Source organism: Ornithorhynchus anatinus, chromosome 5 (assembly GCF_004115215.2).
Source record: "Ornithorhynchus anatinus isolate Pmale09 chromosome 5, mOrnAna1.pri.v4, whole genome shotgun sequence".
Taxonomy (NCBI): domain Eukaryota; kingdom Metazoa; phylum Chordata; class Mammalia; order Monotremata; family Ornithorhynchidae; genus Ornithorhynchus; species Ornithorhynchus anatinus.
The window spans coordinates 19,052,012-19,064,245 of NC_041732.1; the positions used below are offsets into that span (position 1 = coordinate 19,052,012).

The 12,234-nt window shown below is 48.3% G+C and overlaps 1 long non-coding RNA gene across 1 annotated transcript; it reads right to left on the reverse strand.

Annotated features, from left to right (window-relative positions):
• Positions 1-4,557: 4,557 nt before the first annotated feature.
• On the reverse strand, positions 4,558-6,625 carry LOC114812223. Its single transcript, XR_003759872.2, has 3 exons — positions 6,523-6,625; positions 5,900-6,006; positions 4,558-4,613 (listed from the first exon to the last, which is right to left on the reverse strand). It is a non-coding gene; the product is annotated as an uncharacterized LOC114812223 (long non-coding RNA).
• Between the last annotated feature and the right edge of the window lie 5,609 nt (positions 6,626-12,234).

The following is a 12,234-nucleotide window of genomic DNA, read 5'->3' on the forward strand; positions in this document are numbered from 1 at the left end:
TTCCCTTGAGTTCTGTTGTTCTCCCCATCACATGTAGATGATCCTCACAGCCAGGGAGCCTCCAATTGGTCAGTGGATATCATCAACGTTGGCACAACATGGGCCCACGCCAAAATAGACGTTTTACTCTTTGTCCCCCCTATTGGTAAAAAAAAAAAAAAGACGGTGGATCAAAACAGCCTAGCCCAAATCATAGCCAAGGTTTCAGGCTGGTCCCCGGATAGACCGGAAAATGTCTCGCCTCCTAGCTGGGCCAATAAAAGAAACTGCACAGAGTACTGGGCAGAAAGGGTGTCTTTGTTCCCAACCTACTGCACACCACAACGTGACTCTCTGGTCTTTTCTGGGAGAGGACGGAAAAAAAGAATTCTATTCCCGAGAAGGTGAACTCTCTCAATAGACCCTTACTGTTCTGTGAACAGTGCCATCGTGGGACCTTCCAGAATGAACAGATAATACGACAGTCGTCCTAGGATGAATTCTAGACTCACTAACTGCAAATGCACGGTGCTACGCACAGGCCGTCATCTCCGCGCCATATCAGGAGAAATGTTTCCTACCTGAATTAAACTGGTGAACAAATTTTGCTAAAACAATGAAGCCTGGTTTCAAACTGCAAGAGAAAACTCACATTCCTTCTCACCTGTCATGACAGTCCTTGAAGTTTTCTTCATTTCGGGATTTCCCCCCTGCGGTGCCCTGTGATACCAGATGAAAAGCAGACACGACGGTGGTCTGTGGGGAATGAAAAGCAAAGGGGGAAAAAAGGCAAGACATTCAATTTCTCAAAATGAGACAGGTCTCGACCAGCACCACATCAACCTCTTCTTAAAAATAAACAGATTTTAACCCACAGACTCCCTAGCTTCGTCACCTAGTTCCCCCTGCCACAGAGTACCACAAACCCATGCCAAAAAAAGCCTCGATGCAAAGGAAAAGAGTTCTCCAAGGCAAACACTGCATCAACAGGGAAAGGGGAAAATAAGCACTACCCGTCATTTCTAGGAATCTTACTTGAAAAATCAGGTAGACCATTAAAGGAATCCAGATCCATCTGGAATGGTGAGACAGATGGACAGACACACACAAACATACACACAAACTCCCTGATTCTGCTTATCTCCCTCTCTCTCTTTCTTTCCGTTTCCAGTGTGGACCGTGTCCTCCCACTCCCCTGCAAACGACCCCTGACAGAAAAGCAGACATCCAATGCTGGGGACCAGCTCATGGTCAAGGCAATGCCCAGGAAAAGACTGGACACTACACCCGACCCTGATTCTTCCCTGGACCCCTCTCTCCCAGAGAAATCCCTCTCTCTACTTTCTTGGGGGTACGGCAGCTTTACCCAGGCCAAGGTACCCACATTTCCAGACTTCCAGGCAATCATAGTCATGGACTGGGCCTCCGTGCACAACGCTCTGAACGAGAGACTAGAATCTCCATGAAACTCATGCCCTGGAAATTACTCCATCCCTCCCCACGGACATCCATATCTCACACTCAAGTCTTCAGAATTCCTTGTCTGAAAAGATGACCAAGGAAACCAGAAACCTGCCTGTCCTGCTCCTCACTAAACAAACACTTCTCTAATCTCTTCCCTGGAAGCAACTGTCAGACCCAGAAAAAAGTCCCTTCAAAGGAGACTGAGGATGGACAGAGTGACCCTGGAGACAGGACTGTGAGCACCCAGAGTTGAGACCCTTCTATAGAATTAAGGGCCCCAGGTCTCCTCAGACCCACAGTCACGCCAAACAGAACCAGTTTCTCTGCTCAGAGCCCCGGCCCGCATTTCCAGGAAAACCTTCTGACTCGACAGTGGACTCTTCTCCCTCCACGCTCTCTCCCAGAACCCAACTCAACCTCACCCCCTCAAAATGTTCTCTCTCTCTCTCTCACACACACACACACAAAGCGAAACACATTCCCTTCCCTTGAATTCTGTTTTTCTCCCGTCACACGTAGAGGATCGTCACAGTCAGGGAGCCTCCACTTGGTCTCTGTACATCGTCGACGTTGACACAAGATGGGCCCACACCAAAATGAAGGTTTTCCATTTTCCCCCCTATTGGCAAAAAAAAAAAAAAAAAAAAGGTGATGGATCAAAACAGCATAGCCCGCATGACAGCTAATGTTTCAGGCTGGTCCCCACATAGATTGGGTAATGCCTCATGTCCTAGCTAGACCAATAAAACAAACTGCAGAGTACTGGCAGAAAGGGTGTCTTTGTTCCCGACCAACGGCACACCTCAACGTGGCTCTCTGGTCTTTCCTAGGAGAGGAGGAAAACACAGAATTCTATTGCCGAGGAGGTGAACTCTCTCACTACACCCTTACAGCTCTGGGAATGGAGCCGATGCGGGACCTTCCGGAATGTACAGAGAATACGACAGTCGTCCTAAGAGGAATTCTAGACTCACTAACTGCAAATGCAGGAGATGACACACAGTCCGTCGTCTCCGCGCCACATCGGGGAAAATTTTTCCTAACTGAATTAAACTGGTGAACAAATTTTGGAAAGACAATGCAGCCCAGAATCCTGGTTTCAAAGTGCAAGAGAAAACTGACATTCCTTCTCACCTGCCAAGACATTCCTTGAGGCTTTCTTCATTTCAAGATTCCCCCCTATGGTGCCCTGCGATACGAGATGAGGAGCACAGAGGACGGTGGTCTGGGCGGGGAGGGATGACAAATAAAAAGGAAAAAAGGGAAGCCATTCAGTTTCTCTTAATGGCACGTCTCTATCCAGCACTACATCAACCTCTTCTTAAAAATAAACAGATTTGAACCCACAGACACCCTAGCTTCTTCACTTAGTTCCCCCTGCCACAGAGCACCGCAAACCCACGCCAAACAAAGCCTCGATGCAAATGACAAGAGTTCTCCAAAGCAAATACTGCATCAACAGGGAAAGGGGAAAAAATCGGCACTACCCGTCATTTCTACGAATCTTTCTTGAAAAAAATCAGTTAGGCCGACAAAGGTTCCAGATCTATCTGGAGTGGTGAGATAGATGGACAGACACACGCGCACACACACACACACACACTCCGTGATTCTGCTTATCTCCCTCTCTCTCTTTCTTTCTGTTTCAACTGTGAACTGTGCCCTCACACTCCCCTGCAAACAACCCCTGACAGCAAAGCAGACATCCAATCCTGGGGACCAGCTCAAGATCAAGTAAATGCCCAGAAAAAGAGTGGACACTGCACTGAACCCTAAACCTTCCCTGGATCCCTCTCTCCCCAGAGAAATCTCTAATCGCTACTTTCTGGAGGGTACTGAAGGGTTCCCCCGGGCCAAAGTACTCTCATTTCCATAGTTGGGGTAATCCTAGTCAATGACTAGGCCTCCTTGCAGCATTCCATACTAGACACTAGAATCTCCATGAAACCCATGCCCTGAAAATTGCTCCATCCCTCACCACTGGCCTCCATATCGCACACTCCAGTCCCCAGATAGCTTTTTGGAAAACATCATAATGTAAACCAGAAACCTGCCGGTGCTGCTCCTCACCCAACACTCCCCGGTCTCTTCTCTGGAAGTGACTGTCAGACCCACAAAAAAGTCCCTTCAAAGCAGACTGAGGATGGACAGAGTGACCCTGGAGACAGGACCGTGAGCACCCGGAGTTGAGACCCTTCTATAGAATTAAGGGCCCAGGGTCACCTCAGACCCACAGTGAAGCCAAACAGAACCAGTTCTCTGCCCAGAGCCCCGGCCCCCTGATCCAGGACAACCTTCTGACTCGACAGTGGCCTCCTCACCCTCCACGCTCTCTCCCAGAACCCAACTCAACATCACCCCCTCAAAATTCTGTCTCTCGATTTCTCTCTCTCTCTCTCTCTCCTCCTCTCACACACACACACACATACCCAGAAAGCCCAACACATTCCCTTCCCTTGGATTCTGTTTTTCTCCCCGTCACATGTAGATGATCATCACAGCCAGGTAGCCTCTAATTGGTCTCTGTACATCATCGACGTTGGCACAAGATGGGCCCACTCCAAAATGAACATTTTCCATTTTTTCCCCCCTATTGGCCAAAAAAAAAAAAAATTAGAAAAAAATGGGTAGTGGATCAAAACAGCAGAGCCCGCATGACAGCTAAGGATACAGGCTGGTCTCCAAATAGACAGGGGAATGCCTCGCCTCCTATCTAGGTCAATAAAAGAAACTGCACAGAGTACTGGCAGAAAGGATGTCTTTGTTCCCAACCAACAGTATACCTCAGCGTGGCTCGCTGGTCTTTCCTTGGAGAAGAGGAAAACACAGAATTCTATTCCCGAGAAGGTGAACTCTCTCAATACACCCTTACAGTTCCGGGAACACAGCCCATGCGGGACCTTCCAAAATATACAGAGAATACGACAGTCGTCCGAGGATGAATTCTAGACTCACTAACCGCAAATGGAGGGGGTTATGGACAGTCCGTCGTCTCCGTGCCACAACAGGAAAAATGTTTCCTAACTGAATTAAGCTGGTGACAAAAGTTTGGAAAGACAGTGAAGCCCACAAGCCTGGTTTCAAAGTGCAAGAGAAAACCAACATTCCTTCTCACCTGCCGTGACGATCCTTGAACTTTTCTTCATTTTGCAATTCCCTCCTGCAGTGCCCTGTGATACGAGATGCAGAGCAAAGAGGACAGTGGTCAGGGTGGGGGGATGAAAAACAAAACGGAAAAGAAGCAAGCCATTCAGTTTCTCTAAATGTCAGAGGTCTGTACCCAGCACCACATCAACCTCTTCTTAAAAATAAACAGATTTGAACCCCCAGACACCCGAGCTTCCTCACTTAGTTCCCCCCGCCACAGCACACCACAAACCCATGCCAAAGAAAGCCTCGATGCAGATGACAAGAATTCTCCAAGGCAAATACTGCATCAACAGGGAAAGGGGAAAATCGGCACTACCCATCATTTCTAAGAATCTTACTTCAAAAATCAGGTAGCCCATTAAAGGAATTCAGACCTATCTGAGGTAGTGAGACAGATGGACAGACAGACAGACACACACACACACATACATACACACACACTTCCTGATTCTCCTTCTCTCCCTCTCTCTCTTCCTTTCCATTTCAATTGTGGACCATGTCCTCCCACCTCCCTGAAAACAACTCTTGACAGAAAAGCAGACATCCAATCGTGGGGACCAGCTCATGATCAAGGCAATGCCCAGAAAAGGACTGGACACTACACTCGACCCTACCTCTTCCCGGGACCCTTCTCTCCCCAGAAAAACCCTATCGCTACTTTCTGGGGCATACAGCATGTTTCCCCAAGGCCAAGTCACCCACATTTCCATAGTTCGGGCAGTCTTTCTAGTCATGTACTAGGCCGCCGTGCACAGTGTTCCATACTAGACATTATAATCTAAATGAAACTCATGCCCTGGAAATTACTCCATCCCTCTCCACTGACCTCCATATCTCACACTCAGATCCCCAGAATTCCTTGTCTGAAAAGACAACCAAGGAAACCCGAAACCTGCCTGTCCTGCGCCTCACCAAACAAACACTTGCCTGGTCTCTTCCCTGGAAGCAACTGTCAGACCCAGAAAAAGTCCCTTCAAAGGAGACTGAGGATGGACAGAGTGACCCTGGAGACAGGACTGTGAGCACCCAGAGATGAGACCCTTCTATAGAATTAAGGGCCCCGGGTCTCCTCAGACCCACAGTCAAGCCAAACAGAACCAGTTCTCTGCCCAGAGCCCCGGCCCCCTAATCCAGGACAACCTTCTGACTTGACAGTGGCCTCCTCACCCTCCACGCTTTCTCCCAGAACCCAACTTAACCTCACCCCCTCAAAATGCTGCCTCTCTCTCTCTCTCTCACACACACACACACACACACAAAGCCCAACACGTTCCCTTCACTTGGATTCTGTTTTTCTCCCCGTCACCTGTAGACAATCCTCACAACCAGGGAGCCTCCAGTTGGTCTCTGTACATCGTCAAAGTTGGCAGCAATGGGCTCACTCCAAAGCCAAAGTTTTACGTTTTTTGCCCCCTATTGGCAAAAAAAAAATTTTTTTAAAGTGGTGGATCAAAACAGCATAGCCCGAATGACAGCTAAGGTTTCAGGCTGGTCCCCAGATACACAGGGGAATGCCTCGCCTCCTAGCTAGGCCAATAAACGAAACTGCACAGAGTACTGGCAGAAACGGTGTCTTTGTTCCCAATCAACATCACACCTCAACGTGGCTCTCTGGTCTTTCATCAGAGAGGAGGAAAACACAGAATTCTATTCCCAAGGATGTGCACATTCTCAATACACCCTTACAATTCTGGGAACGCAGCCCATGCGGGACCTTCCAGAATATACAGAGAATATGACAGTCGTCCTAGGATGAATTCTAGACTCGCTAACCGCAAATGGAGGGGGTTACACACAGTCCATCGTCTTCGCGCCACATCAGGAAAAATGTTTCCTAAACGAATTAAGCTGATGAAAAAGGTTTGGAAAGACAATGAAGCCCAGAAGCCTGGTTTCATAATGCAAGAGAAAACTGACATTCCTTCTCACCTGCCATGACAGTCCTTGAAGTTTTCTTCATTTCGCAACTCCCCCCTGCATTACTCTGCGATACCAGATGAGGAGCAGAGAGGATGGTGGTCTGGTGGGGGATGGAAAACTAAGGGGGAAAAATGGCAAGCCGTTCAGTTTCTTTAAAGGAGACAGGTCTCTACCCATCACCACATCAACCTCTTCTTAAAATACACAGATTTGAACCCACAGACACCCCTAGCTTGCTCCCTTAGTTCCCCCGCCACAGATCACCACAACCCCATGCCAAAGAAACCCTTGATGCAAAGGACAAGAGTTGTCCAAGGCAAATACTGCATCAACAGTGAAAGGGGAAAATCGGCACTACCTGTCATTTCTAGGATTACTTGAAAAATTAGGTAGGCCATTAAAGGAATTCAGACCTATCTGAAGTAGTGAGACAGATGGACAGACAGACAGACACACACACACACACACAGACACACACACACTCCCTGATTCTCCTTCTCTCCCTCTCTTTCTTTCCATTTCAATTGTGGACCGTGTCCTCCCACCTCCCTGCAAACAACTCTTGAAAGAAAAGCAGACATCCAATCCTGGGGACCAGCTCATGGTCAAGGCAATGCCTAGAAAAAGACTGGACCCTACTTCTTCCTGGGACCCTTCTCTCCCCAGAAAAATCCCTATCGCTACTTTCTGGGGCGTATGGCGGGTTTCCCCGAGGCCAAGGCACCCACATTTCCATAGTTCGGGCAGTCGTACTCATGTACTAGGCCTCCGTGCACAACGCTCCATACGAGACACTGGAATCTCCATGAAACTCATGCCCTGGAAATTACTCCATCCCTCCCCACTGACCTCCATATCTCACACTCAAGTCTCCAGAATTCCTTGTCTGAAAAGATCACAAAGGACACCAGAAACCTGCCTGTGCTGCTCTTCACCAAATACTTCCCTGGTCTCTTCCCTGGAAGCGACTGTCAGACCCAGAAGAAAGTCCCTTCAAACGAGACCGAGGATGTGCAGAGTGACCCTGGAGACAGGACTGGGAGCACCCAGAGATGAGACCTTTCTATAGAATTAAGGGCCCAAGGCCTCCTCAGACCCACAGTCAAGCCAAACAGAACCAGTTCTCTGCCCAGAGCCCCGGCCCCCAGATCCAGGACATCCTTCTGACTCCAAGGTGCCCTCCTGGTTCTCTCCCAGAACCCAACTCAACCTTACCCCCACAAAATGCTTTCTCTCTCTCACACACACACACAGACACGCACACAACACACATTTTTCTGAAAACCCAACAGCTTCCCTTGGATCCAGTTACTCTTGTGGCCGCAGAGTCACCGTCATCGCCGTGCGGACCCCGGGTGATCTGGAAGTTGCATCACGGTTGACCAGAATTCAGCCATGCCCAACTCAGTTTTTTCCACTTTCTTCCCCCGTTCCTACAAAACATGCCGAGTACAAAAAACAATCCCCTGAATGCCACCTGATTTTTATAAGGGGACCTCCGGATAGACCAGCTAAGGCCCCACCTCCTACTTTGACCCATAAAAATCAAACTACCCACACTCCTTTGTGTTGTGTTGGAGATGTTTCCTATCCACCTCATGCCTTGACATGCTCCACCAGAGACGAGGCAGCAACAAAATTCTAAAAATAAAATCACAAAGAAATATTGATTTGTGCATCCCATAAGAAAGTCTGATTTTCATCTTTTGCTCCTGAAAAATCTGCACATGCAGCAACTACAGGACCTTCCAGGAACCTGAAAATTGGAAGGTTTGTTGAGGACTCACTCAAAGGTTAATCACTGTATTCAGCACAGCCAGTGATCTTCACAATCACTAAGATGGAGGAGCACCCCGAGGCGTTCAAAGCCATGGTGAACACTTGGAACGGACATTGGGCCAAATCGACATGACAATCCATAGGTTCAAAGAATCCTTGTGTCTGATGACAAAAGCAAACTGCTATTCCTCCTCACCTTCCATGGCATTTTCCAGTGATCCTAGGCTCCAGATTCCAACCCAACAGTATTCTTCATAGGATCACCAGAGAGGAGAAGAGCTACTGGGGCTCTCGGCTAACTGAAAAGGAAATGGAAAAAAACCAAAAAATTGCCAACTATTCCATTTTTCCTACAGCACCCCTGCTTCCACCTCCCCTAAAATCCACCTCTAGTGGCAAAGCCAGGCAAGGAAACCCAAAACACCAAAGATTCTCCATTCTTCCCTCCCCGGGACACTGGATCCCCTCACACCCAGTCCCAAGAAAGCCTGCATCCAAACAAAACTTCGCCCGACCAAATACTGAGCCAAGTGGGATGGAGGGAAAATCTGCAACACTCCTCCCCATCCCTGTTTGATACTCAACCCACCGAACAATTTGGTACACCACTACAGGAATCCAGATCCATGTAGGGGCTTCACAGACAGACACACACACACTCCACCTGATTCTCCTCATCTCCCTCTCTCTCTTTCCTCCTATTTAAACTTTGGATCGTGTCCTTCCACTCTCCTGCTAACAACTCCTGACAGAAAAGCAGACATCCAATCTTGGGGACAAGCTCATTGTCAAGGCAATGCCCAGAAGAAGACTGGACACTCGACTGGACCCTTACTTCTTCATGTGACCCCTCTCTCAAGAAATCCCTGTCACTACTTTCTGGGGTGTACAGTAGGCTTCCCCAAGGCCAAGGTACCCACATTTCTATAAATCAGGCAGTCTTAGTCAAGTACTAGGCCTCATTGCACAAAATATCCATATGAGACACTAGAATCTCCAAGAAACTCATGCCCTGGAAATTACTCCCTCCCTCACCACTAAACCTCCATATCTCACACTCCAGTCCCCAGGATCTCTTTTCCGATAAGATCACAGAGGAAACCACAAACCTGCCTGTGCTGCTCTTCACCAAACACTTGCCTGGTCTCTTCCCTGGAAGCGACTGTCAGACCCAGAAAAAAGTCCCTCCAAAGGAGACCGAGGATGGACAGAGTGACCCTGGAGACAGGACTGTGAGCACCCACAGGTGAGACACTTCTATAGAATTAAAGACCCAGGGTCTCCTCAGACCCACAGTCAAGCCAAACAGAACCAGTTCTCTGCCCAGAGCCCCGGCCCCCAGATCCAGGACAACCTTCTGACTCGACAGTGGTCTCCTCGTTCTCTCCCAGAACCCAACTCAACCTTACCCTCTCAAAATGCTCTCTTTCTTTCTCTCTCTCTCTTTCTCTCTCACACCCCACACATTTTTCTGAAAACCCAACACCTTCCCTTTTATCTAGTTGCTCTTGTAGCCGCAGAGTCACCCTCCTCATTGCCTCATTGCTGGGTGATCTGGAAGTTGCATCACGGTGGACCGGAGTTCAGCCACGCCAGACTCAATTTTTTCCATTTTCTTCCCCCTGTTTATTCAAAGTATGCTGAATCCAAAAAAACAATCCCCTGAGTGCCACCTGAATTTTATCAGGGGACCTCCCAATGGACCAGCTAAGGCCCCACCTCCTACTTTGACCCATAAAAAAAAAAAACAAAAAAAACTACCCACCCTACTTTGTGTTGCATCATGGCAGTTCCCTAACCACCTCATGCCTCAACGTGCCTCTCTTGTCTTCCACCGCAGAGGAGGAAGCAACAAAATTAAAAAAAAATTGATTTGTCCATCCCATAAGAGAGTGATTTTCATCCCTTGCTCCAGAAAAATCTGCAAATGCAGCAACTACAGGACCTTCCTGGAACCAGAAAATTGGAGTGTTTGTTGAGGACTCACTCAAAGGCTAATCACTCTATTCAGCGCAGGCAGTGATCTTCACGATCATCAAAGATGGAGGGGCACGAGGCGTTTAAAGCCATGGTGAACACTTTCATTCATTCATTCATTCAATAGTATTTATTGAGCACTTACTATGTGCAGAGAGCCCTGTACTAAGCGCTTGGAATGAACAAGTCGGCAACAGATACAGTCCCTGCCGTTTGACGGGCTTACAGTCTAATCTGGGGAGACAGACAGACAAGAACAATGGCAATAGAGTCAAGGGGAAGAACATCTCGTAAAAACAATGGCAACTAAAAATTGATTCTCAACAGTGCCCTCCTTGGCCTCCACACTCTCTCCCGGAACCCAACTCGACCTCACCCCTTCAAAATGCTCTCTCACACACACAAAAATTCACAAAGCGCAACACCTTCCCTTCAATGCTGTTTTTCTTCCCATCACAATGTCAGGATCCTCGGAGCCAGGGAACCTCCAAGTGGTCTGTGTACATCGTCAACGTGGGCACAAGATGGACCCACACCGAGTCGATCACTTCGGGTTCTTCCCCCTGTTGGTGACGATGAGGGTGGGTCAAAAAGGACGACCCGTGTGACAGCTAAGGTTTTAGGATGGTCCCCGGATAGGCCGGGAAAGGCCTCGCCTCCTAGGTAGGCCGATCAAAGAAACCAGACAGAGTACTTGGCAGATGGGTAGTGTTTATCCCAGACCCACCACACACCTCAACGTGGCTCTCTGGTCTTTCTTTAGAGAGGAGGAAAAAATTGAATCCTATTCCCGAGGAAAAGTTGATCTCCCTCGATACACATGGACTCATCTGGGAACAGAGCAAATGGAGGACCTTGCAGAATCTACTGAGGATATGACAGTCGTCTTAAGATTCATTCCAGACTCTAACTGCAAAAGAGGATGTGAGAAGAAAGGATTCCTAACTGAAGAAGGCTGGTGAAAAAACTTTGGAAAGACAATGAAGCCCAGAGGCCGAGGATTCCATGACTCAGTGGAATCCTTGTTTCTAAGTACAAGAGATAACTAGCCTTCCTGCTCACCTGCCATGAGATTCTTGGCAGTTTTCCTCACTTCTGGATCCCCCTCTGAATGGCCGGAGATACGAGATGCGGAGTGGAGAGGATGATGGTCTGGACAGGGGTGGGGGCTGCAAAACAAATGGGAAAAAAGGCAAGCTGTTCAGTTTCTCTAAAAGGAGACAGATCTCCACCAGCACCAAATCAAACTCCTGTTGAAAACACACAGGTTTTAACCCACAACACACCCTAGCTTCCTCACTTAGCTTCCCCTGACATGAAACACCACACACCCAAGGCCAATACTAGATTAACTGGAGTGGGGAAAAACCTGCACTACCATTACCATACCTGATTACTAGGAAGCTTCCTAAAACAATCAGGGAGGCCAATAAAGGAATCCAGATCTATTTGGTGAGACAGACAGACAGACACACACACACACACACCCTCCACTCTCATACTCTGTTTCCAGTGCCCTCCAATACACTTAATAGATCAGGAAAAATCCATTCTTGGGAACCAACGGAGGGTCAAGGTAATTCCCAAGAGAACATTGCCCACTCCAAGCTACTGCTTGACTTAACCCCTCTTTCCCCAGAGGAATCCCTAACCCAAGTATCAGGTGTGAAAGCTTGTTCTCCTGAGGACAAGGTCACACCACCTTTCTGGAGGTAAGACACTCCAACTCCACTGCTGTTCCTCAGGGGTTCATTTTCCTCACTCTATACTTGATGCTCCAGGGAATCGACTCCCAACAACTCATTCTGTCCTTCGGCACTGACATCCGCCTCCCATTCAAGGCCCCACGTGTCTTATTCTCCATAAAGGATTCAGGACACCAGAAACCCCCCTGCCTCTCTCCTCCCCAAAGACTGCCCTGTTCTCTTCCATAGAGGCAACTGTCCAACCCAAGAGTCCCTTCGA